Genomic DNA, 8,409 nt, shown 5'->3' on the forward strand with positions numbered 1-8,409 from the left:
CAGCCGCTCTTACCAGAGACGCTGGAAGGTAGCGTTGAAATGGACCCGACACCGGAGCTGATTAATTTCTGCAAAGGTAACGAGTCGTGACGCGCCAAGTGTCCCGGAGGTTTGAGCTGGTGTTGAAGGGAGCGTGCCATCCTGGTCCGAACAGTCACCCCCTTTTACCCATCTTTTCTCTTCATTCCTTCCTTTAAAACTCTTCTATTTTGCCAGTAATCCAGATGCCTTCAGAAATGTCTTATTAGTAAAGCGTGCCAAGTTTTATTAATCAGAACCAGATCAGCTAATCCCGTGTACATGTTTTGATGTTAAATTTTGATTCTGTTAAATAAATGACCACATTTATTCTGTTGGGTCAAAGGAAATTAACACCTCATGTCACTGATTTAAACAATCCTCACAGTACCTCGTCACATGGCAGAAATTTAACTCGAAAAAGAGAGAACCCGTTATATTTAAATAATTAGTAGTAAAAGGGTCAGAAAGCTGGCCCTGACACCACTACATATTGGTGGCCGCGTACGGGTCTCTAAAAGAGATAAATTATGCCCCATCCTCCTCTTTAAACCCCCACCACATATTGGTGGCCGCGTACGGGTCTCTAAAGAGATAAATTATCCTCCATCCCCTGTTTAAAACCCACCTTCTGCATTTTGGTGGCGGAACAGGTTTCTGAAGAGATATAAATTCTGTGTGACACGAATTTCTGTGCTGTTGAATTGACGCTGCATGTTGGCGCATGGGAGTCCGAGTTTTGAGCTTGAAAGGACATGATGAGTCATGCTTGAGGTGTTCAGAAAGCTGCAATTAAGTCAATGTGTTCTTGTTAAAGCTGAAAGGTGTAAATCTGTTTGTGTAACTAAGCTGGATGCAGTGGGGAAGACGCTTCATCCATCCATCCATTTTCTTCCGCTTATCCGGGATCGGGTCGCGGTGGTAACAGCCTAAGTAGGGAGGCCCAGACTTCCCTCTCCCCAGCCACTTGGGCCAGCTCTTCCGGGGGAATCCCGAGGCGTTCCCAGGCCAGCCGAGAAACATAGTCCCTCTAGCGTGTCCTGGGTCTTCCTCTGGGCCTCCTTCCGGTGGGACGTGTCCGGAACACCTCACCAGGGAGGCGTCCAGAAGGCATCCTAAACAGATGCCCAAGCCACCTCAACTGGCTCCTCTCAACGTGGAGAAGCAGCGGCTCTACTCTGAGTCCCTCCCGGATGATCGAGCTTCTCAGACGCTTTATTCTGTTAAAACTCTTGCATGAACGGAAGTTCTGCTGTCCGACTCGGTTCTGTTTATTGGACTGAACGAGTCGTGTTTTAAATGGATGAAAAGCTGTTTGGAGCTGGGCGCCGCCTCAGATGCTGTTTTTTATGCTATTCGTTACATTTTTAACAGTAAATGTGCATTTTTGAAGTTTTAATGGGCGATAATTTGACCGGACTGTTAATGCTAACTGCTAACTGAGAGCAGGTAAACACGGGCTGTGATTGGTTGAGAAACGCTGTTTGGGTTGTTCTGATTCGCTGAGAAGCTGGTGACGTATCTCTGTGCGTCCACTCTCTCTGATGTAAGATTGTAAAACCCACCTCCGATGTGCACGTGTCTGAACAGTCACGTGACCCCGGAAATGAATCTCGTTTTAACCGAGTCCTACTTTGTGTTTAAAAACGCTAAATACAGCCTGACACTGTTCCTAAAACTCATGTTTTCATGCAGATAAAGCGTGCTTGTTGACATAGGCCACGTTAATAGCTTTAAATCCATCCATAAAATGTTATAGAACCGTGCTCGATCGTTGCTACATTGAAGCTAACGGCTAGCGACCAGATGTCAACAGGACGGTTCACAGGAAGTTGTCATAGACTTCTACCGGTAAAAGTAAGCTTACACCGCCACCTGCTGTTGAAAAGGAGTATAACAGTTTTCCTGACAGAAAGCTGAACTCTGCTTTTCATCTAAATTTTTTTTTTGTTAATCACGCCTGGTTTCTGTGTCCTGTTTAAATAGCGAATTCTGGTAAATTAAAACTGCTTGAAAAGCGTTTGAAAACTAAAGTTGATGTCAGACTTTTAGAAAAATTGCAGGTTTATTAATTTTAAGTGCACTTGAATAAAATTAACACTGAAAAGGCCTGGTTCATGGTATCTGTTAAAAATAAGCTCATAATTAAGTAACACTGCCAGAAGGAGGCATTTACTTACAATATTTATGGGGTAAGAACTAAACAGGGGCCCATTTATTGAAAAGTTTGCTTATGACTGTAATGTTGATTGAACCCAGAGCTAAAATAGTGTGTGAATCTCACTGCTCACTTAAAAAAATATTTACCTGTTAAACACTCTAAGTTTGCAACTATTTCACCAGATAAGTTGGCTGAACAGTGGATAACCATGGCAGATGTGACAAAAACAAATATTTTTCCGTGTGAGGGGAAGGACTGGTTAGAAAGAGCGTTAACGCTGCTAACAGAATCCTCACATCCATATGGTGAACAGGTGGACAGCATGAACTCAAAAGAGTTATTGGACGAGCTGAAGAATGTTGTAGAAAGTGTGACCTCTGCAACCATAACAAAGTCAAGCTATGAACATCTGGCTAAATTGGCCATCTTACTAAAGGCTAAATTTTATATTGAGGCGAACAAAGCTGAAGCCCTTGATAAAAGGTTAATGCACGAGACAGAGGTCCACGTGGCAGCACATGTGGAGTACCTAAAATTCGAGGCACAGTCTAAATTTGATCAGGAGACCTGGGAAAATGACTTAAAACGTGAGAGAGCTCTCACAAGCTCAGCTGTCGTTGCAAGCAGACTCATATGAGGTGAAGCTACGTGAAAGAGAGATTAAGTACCAAGCACTGTGTTCAGACAATGATGCACTACAACAAGAGGTGCAGCTCACATCAAAAGCTCTGAACGAGTGCAGATTGGAAAAGGCGGCGTTAGTCCAACAAGGCATGCGTTTACAAAGTGAATGTCATACATCACAGGAATGCTTAAAAGCCTGTGAGGCAAAAATTGCCGCAGCAACAAATGAGTTCTATTTCATATAGGCTTCGCCCTTTAAGGCTGTCGCTGATGGGTTTATCCCGTTATGCAGAGCATAAGCACTGAAAAAATTTAGTCCACGCCCACCTGCTGTGTGGGCCCCACCCGGTCCGTATAAATTACGTTAAGAGCGGGAAATCGGCTCCCATTTTTTCTTCAGCGAGCTAAAAATAGCACTGTCAGAAGAACAAAGAAGATAAATTGTGTAAATGACCAACCTTGTGAAGGATGCTTGGCCCGGCAGTCGACCTCCGGTCGTCCGGTGAGTTCTCCTCCCCGAGGAGAAGATGACAGCAGTCTTATTCCAAGGTAAGCGTCGAGGAACATTTTCCCAGTGACAGGTCACTACACGCTGGACAACGCCATCTTGTGTTTTTTCCTCTTATCGCCGACCCTCGGGGCGAACCGGATGGTTCCTCCGGGGCAAGGCGTGCTCAGCTGCAGCCCCCGCTGCTCATTCCCTCCTGGGGAGCGTAGTGTAGGTGGAGGGGGGCTGAGTGAATGCTCACCCCATCCCACCTCGTTTCGCATCGGCGATCACACCGCTCCCGGCCGACAGCGCCCTCAGGGGTTGCCCGGCGGAACCCGGGAGGAGGCTGACATGAAGGGACCCCTTTTTTCTACGTCCCTCGCCTTTTCCCGCCAGTTCGGATGATCGGCGGAAAGGTTATTTTTCACTGGGCTCCACTGTGGCTCACCGTCTTGATCTATACGGCCTCGCGTTCCAACAGGACGTTCCACGGGCGAGGCCGCAGACGGTTCTTTCCTGGTAGATTAGAGGAGTCGGTCCCCAGTCCGCTCCCATCACCAGAGTTGAGGGATTCACCGAGCGGGGCTATTCCTCGGTAACCCCCCCTGGAGCCAAGCCTCGCGGAAGCTTTCGGAGCGAAGCTGCCCAGGTCGGAGCAGCGTCCCGTCCCTCCGGAGGAACACGAACCAGACGGCGAACACGCTCTCAAATCGAGCCCACCGACGTGTTTTTCAGGCAGCCGCAGTTAGCAACAACGTGCGCTGCTAGCATATAGCATGTCCAAGGGATTGAAGGCCGCAGACCTGCCTTGGAGACAAAGAACTCCCTCTGTAAGGCAGCTGACGCCAGCTCAACATGTGTGCCTCTCCCACGGTTTGCCTGTCGAGGACTGCAGCGCGGAGGACGATGATCCAACGACCCACCTGGCTTCGTTACTCCCCTCGCTGCCGGAGAATCTGCACAAGACCTGATGAAGCCCATCGCGGACGCGCTGTTCAGAGCAGCTTCAAACCATGCTGGTGAAGTGAAAGTCGGAGGAGGTGCCAGAAGCTGTGCGCCACCTCATCAAGCCGCGCGGCCCACCCCGTCCCGCTGGAGGGACCGTCGCGAGCAAGCTTCGACTTTTCCACGGCCGCGGCTCTCGCTGAGTTCCACCACCAGCCCCGCCCGTCAGAATCCAGCCCTCTTCACTCCGGCAGCCTACAGCTCAGCGTTTCCCCAGAGTTCGCCTGCAAGACAGCGCTCTGGGCAAACAATCGCAGAGCTCATGAGAGAGAAAGCTCTCAAAATGACGGTCTCCGGAGGGTGTGTGTAAAAGTGACACGAAAGTTGAAATAAATCATCATTAATGATCAAAGTGTCTGTTTTTTAGCCAGTCTGTAAGCCCGGATGAGCTCACAGCGGCCGCACACATAAGAGCCGGTGTCCTTTATAAGGCTTTTTAAACTCACCGCCGCTCCAAGACATTACTAGTCGCTTACAGGGCACGATGGTAAGTGAAAATAACTCGTTATAATCCCGGGCTGCACGTTTTTCACCCAAGCGATGTCAACTCGCACTCGTGGGATGAAACAGCCCCACACACGAGCCGGTGTCCTTAAATAAAGGTTTTTAAACTCACCGTCGCTCTAAGACATGACGAGTCGATCACAGAACAGCCTTCACACATGAGCCGGTGTCCTTAATTAACAGGATTTTAACTCACCGCCGCTCTTGACATGACGAGTCGATCACTAAGATGAACAGCCTCCATCCAACGGCGCTGCGTTGATGCTGGCGCACACACACAGCTGCCGGCGCTAACCAGCTCACATCGGTATAAATGTGGTCCGCAGGCTGGTTCGGGTGGGGGCCCTTCTCTCTCACAAGAAACGACACCCGTCTCGACGAATCAACGCGGGCAGCCGTCACCACTGCGTCTCAGCTTTCGGCAGCTCACCGCAGCTAAACGTGAAGCAGCTGAAGAACCCGGTAATGAGTCCCGCCTCCCTCCAGCGCGCGCCCCTCCAGCGAGAGCGGCGCGCGTCCCTCCAGAGACAACGTGTGCTCCCTCGGGGCTAGCAGCCTTCACTCCAACAGCACGGCGTAAACGAAGTCACGCCCTCCGCTTTTTCAACGTTCGCACAGCGACGTCAAACGCGCAGCCCCACCGCGTCATCAGCTGTCACATGCTTCGCCTCAGCACAAGTCTCGCCCGGGATCACACAGAAAACATTCCCGCGACGCATGACGGCGGTTGAGGGGCGGACGGCTGACAGCCGTACAAAACATGACACATCACTTAACGCACGTTCACCCTACGAACGTTACGTAGAGTGGCTAAAACATGCTCGCCGTTTTTCAGATGGATGGACAAGGTTTTTATGCAAATGGTACAAGTTACAGTTTGCAACCCGAACCCCTCCATTCAGAGGAGTTATAAAAAACGGCCCCGTCATCATCAGACTAAATCTCATCCCTAAATGCAGAAATCCAAGTGTTTTCTGATAAAAGTAATCTACAGAGTTCCCCAAGGGAGAGAAAACACAAGGTTTTTACTCACGGATCGGAGGGGTGAGACCGTTCTTGGATCTGTTGTTTAACATCCAGAGAACGCATACGATCATCCTAACACAGAGACGAGAGTTTTTGTTTTACTTGGATGATCTGCTGCTCCTGTCAATTCAGACAGGAGGCGCTGATGCAGGATCAGGTGTTGACATCACACCTGTTAAATCTGGGCTTCGCCATAAATTGGAAGGAAGCTCGATTTTTCCGGCCCAGACATTTGTTTCTGGGAGTGGAATTAAATTCAACCACCATGAAAACTCTTTATCACAAACTAGATTCGACATTTTTAAAAAAAAGTCAACTCAGCCACGTAAGACCTGGCAAGTTATAACAGCTGTCTCTGTCATGAAGCTGTTGGAAATGATGTCACTCACACAGTGTTTTCCACTGGTTTGTTTCACATGAGACGCCTCCAGAGGTGTTTTGCACGTCTGCATGTGGATCCAGTAAAACAAACGACGGATGATTATTGTCCCTTCCTCTGTGGAAGCAGACCTCCGACTCTGGGGAAACACCTTGTTTTCTGTCAGAGGGAGTCCCCCTCAGCAGACCCACGTCACGGGTCAGTCTTCACGGACACGTTGCTGTCAGGCTGGGGGGGGGGGGACATGCCTATCTCAAGCAGTAGGGGCGCTGTGGCCCCACTACACATCAGCCCCCATCAATGTTTTGGAGTGTCGCACAGTACTGAATGTGATTCAACACTTTGCTCCCGTGCTACAGAATCAACACGTGTTGATTCACACAGACAACATGATGACTGCTGCGTACATAATCATCAAGGGTGTGCGTTCAGCCCAGATGTTACACATTGTGCGAAAGCTACTGTGTTGGGTTAATCAAAACCTGCTCTTTATTAGAGCGGTTTACATATCCGGTGTTCTGAACAGAGGGGCAGATGTGACGTCCATGGGCGGCCCACGTCACGTGGACCGGACCCTCCATCTAGATCTGATGTTTTCAGACGCAGCAGAAGTTGGCAAAACAGCTGTGGACCTGTTTGCGACGCGAGAAGAACGCTCAGTGTCAACTATGGTTTTCCCTGAGCCCGCGAGACGACCCATCGCTGGGGGGGGACGCATTTGCTCACAGCCGGTGGCCCAAAACGCTTTTATACGCGTTTCTTTCCCCCACCTCCTCTGTTTTTTACGGTTCCTGAACTGAGTTCAGGAGGAGGGATTGACAGCTCTCCTGGTGGCTCCCGGCGTGTGAACGCACCATGGTTCCCAGGCCTGCAACGTCTGTTGTCGGGTCGCCGTGGAACTGTCGTGGAGGGAGGATGCTCTCCTTCAGGCAGGAGGAGCGACCAAGAGTTAACCAGAAATAGGTCAACACCTGTGGGTCTGACCGCTGAGCGGTCCCACTTAGAGGATGGGTCTCCCTCAGGAGATAGTGTGCACAATTCAAGATTCACGTGCTGCATCTACCACAGTTCTGTACACATCAAGGGGATGGCTTTTCAGCGCTGGTGTACAGAGAAGGTTTAGAGGCCACCTCATGCCTTTTAGGCGGCGTGTTGTTTTTCTACAACAGCTGATGGATAGGGAGTTGGTTTTCAGTACGCTTTAACGTACGTTGCAGTCATCTATTCCTGCCACGAAGGTTTCGGGGACAGAACAGCTTTTAATCACCCGCTGATGAAGCGTTTTTCTAAAAGATGTTCAGAGACACAGGCCTGCTTCACGTCCACTTGCTCCACAGTGGGATTTAACGCTGGTCCTGCGAGCCCTGATCAAAGCTCCAATTGAGCCTCTGGATCAGGTTTCATTTAAATTCTTGTCTCTTTAAACAGCCCTGCTGCTGGTTTTAACACCCACTAAGAGGGTAAGTAATTATCTGCCCTCTCTGTTGCTTCGTCATGCCTTAGAATTTAGGCTGACGGGCAGCTCAGCTGATTTAAGACCAACCCAGCTTTTATGCCTAAAACATCACGAGCTCTTTTAAATCAAGAGTGATATCGTTGGAGGGGTCTTTTCCCCCCCACAGATCAGAAGAGGAAGCATCTTTTCATCTTCTCTGTCCGGTGCGGGCGTTGACATGTTACATAACGCGCACAGCTGCAATGCGTTTCAAACTCAACAATTGTTTGTGCATTATAGAGATGCTTCTGCAGGTCGCCGTTATCCATCCAGCGCTTGTCACACTGGCTGTGTGAGGCCTTTTCTGAAGCCTACAGAGCATCAGATTTAGAGCCTCCTGTCAACCTCTAAGCACACTCGACCAGGGGTATCGCATCTTCGACTGCTCTGCATAATGGTATGTCAATGCAGGACATTTGCACTGCGGCTGCATGGTCAACACCCTGCTCATTTATTCGCTTTTACCTACGTGATGTAACGGTTCGTTCCATGACACATTCTGTCCTTAGTGCTCTAACAGAATGAATATTGTTGTTCTCATGGAACTCTGTTTAAGCTCACTTCTGTCTGCATGCATTACAGTGTGAGATGTTGTTATCAGTCACAAGTCGTGTCTGTGATTTTGGTTCTATTGTCACTAATCAGTTCATGATTATTGTTAAGTTAAGGGGTGGAACATGCTGAAAAGGGTAACTATAGGGGTTTAT

The sequence above is a fragment of the Nematolebias whitei genome, chromosome 17, assembly GCF_014905685.2.
Source record: "Nematolebias whitei isolate Nwh7 chromosome 17, NemWhi1, whole genome shotgun sequence".
NCBI classification, from domain to species: domain Eukaryota; kingdom Metazoa; phylum Chordata; class Actinopteri; order Cyprinodontiformes; family Rivulidae; genus Nematolebias; species Nematolebias whitei.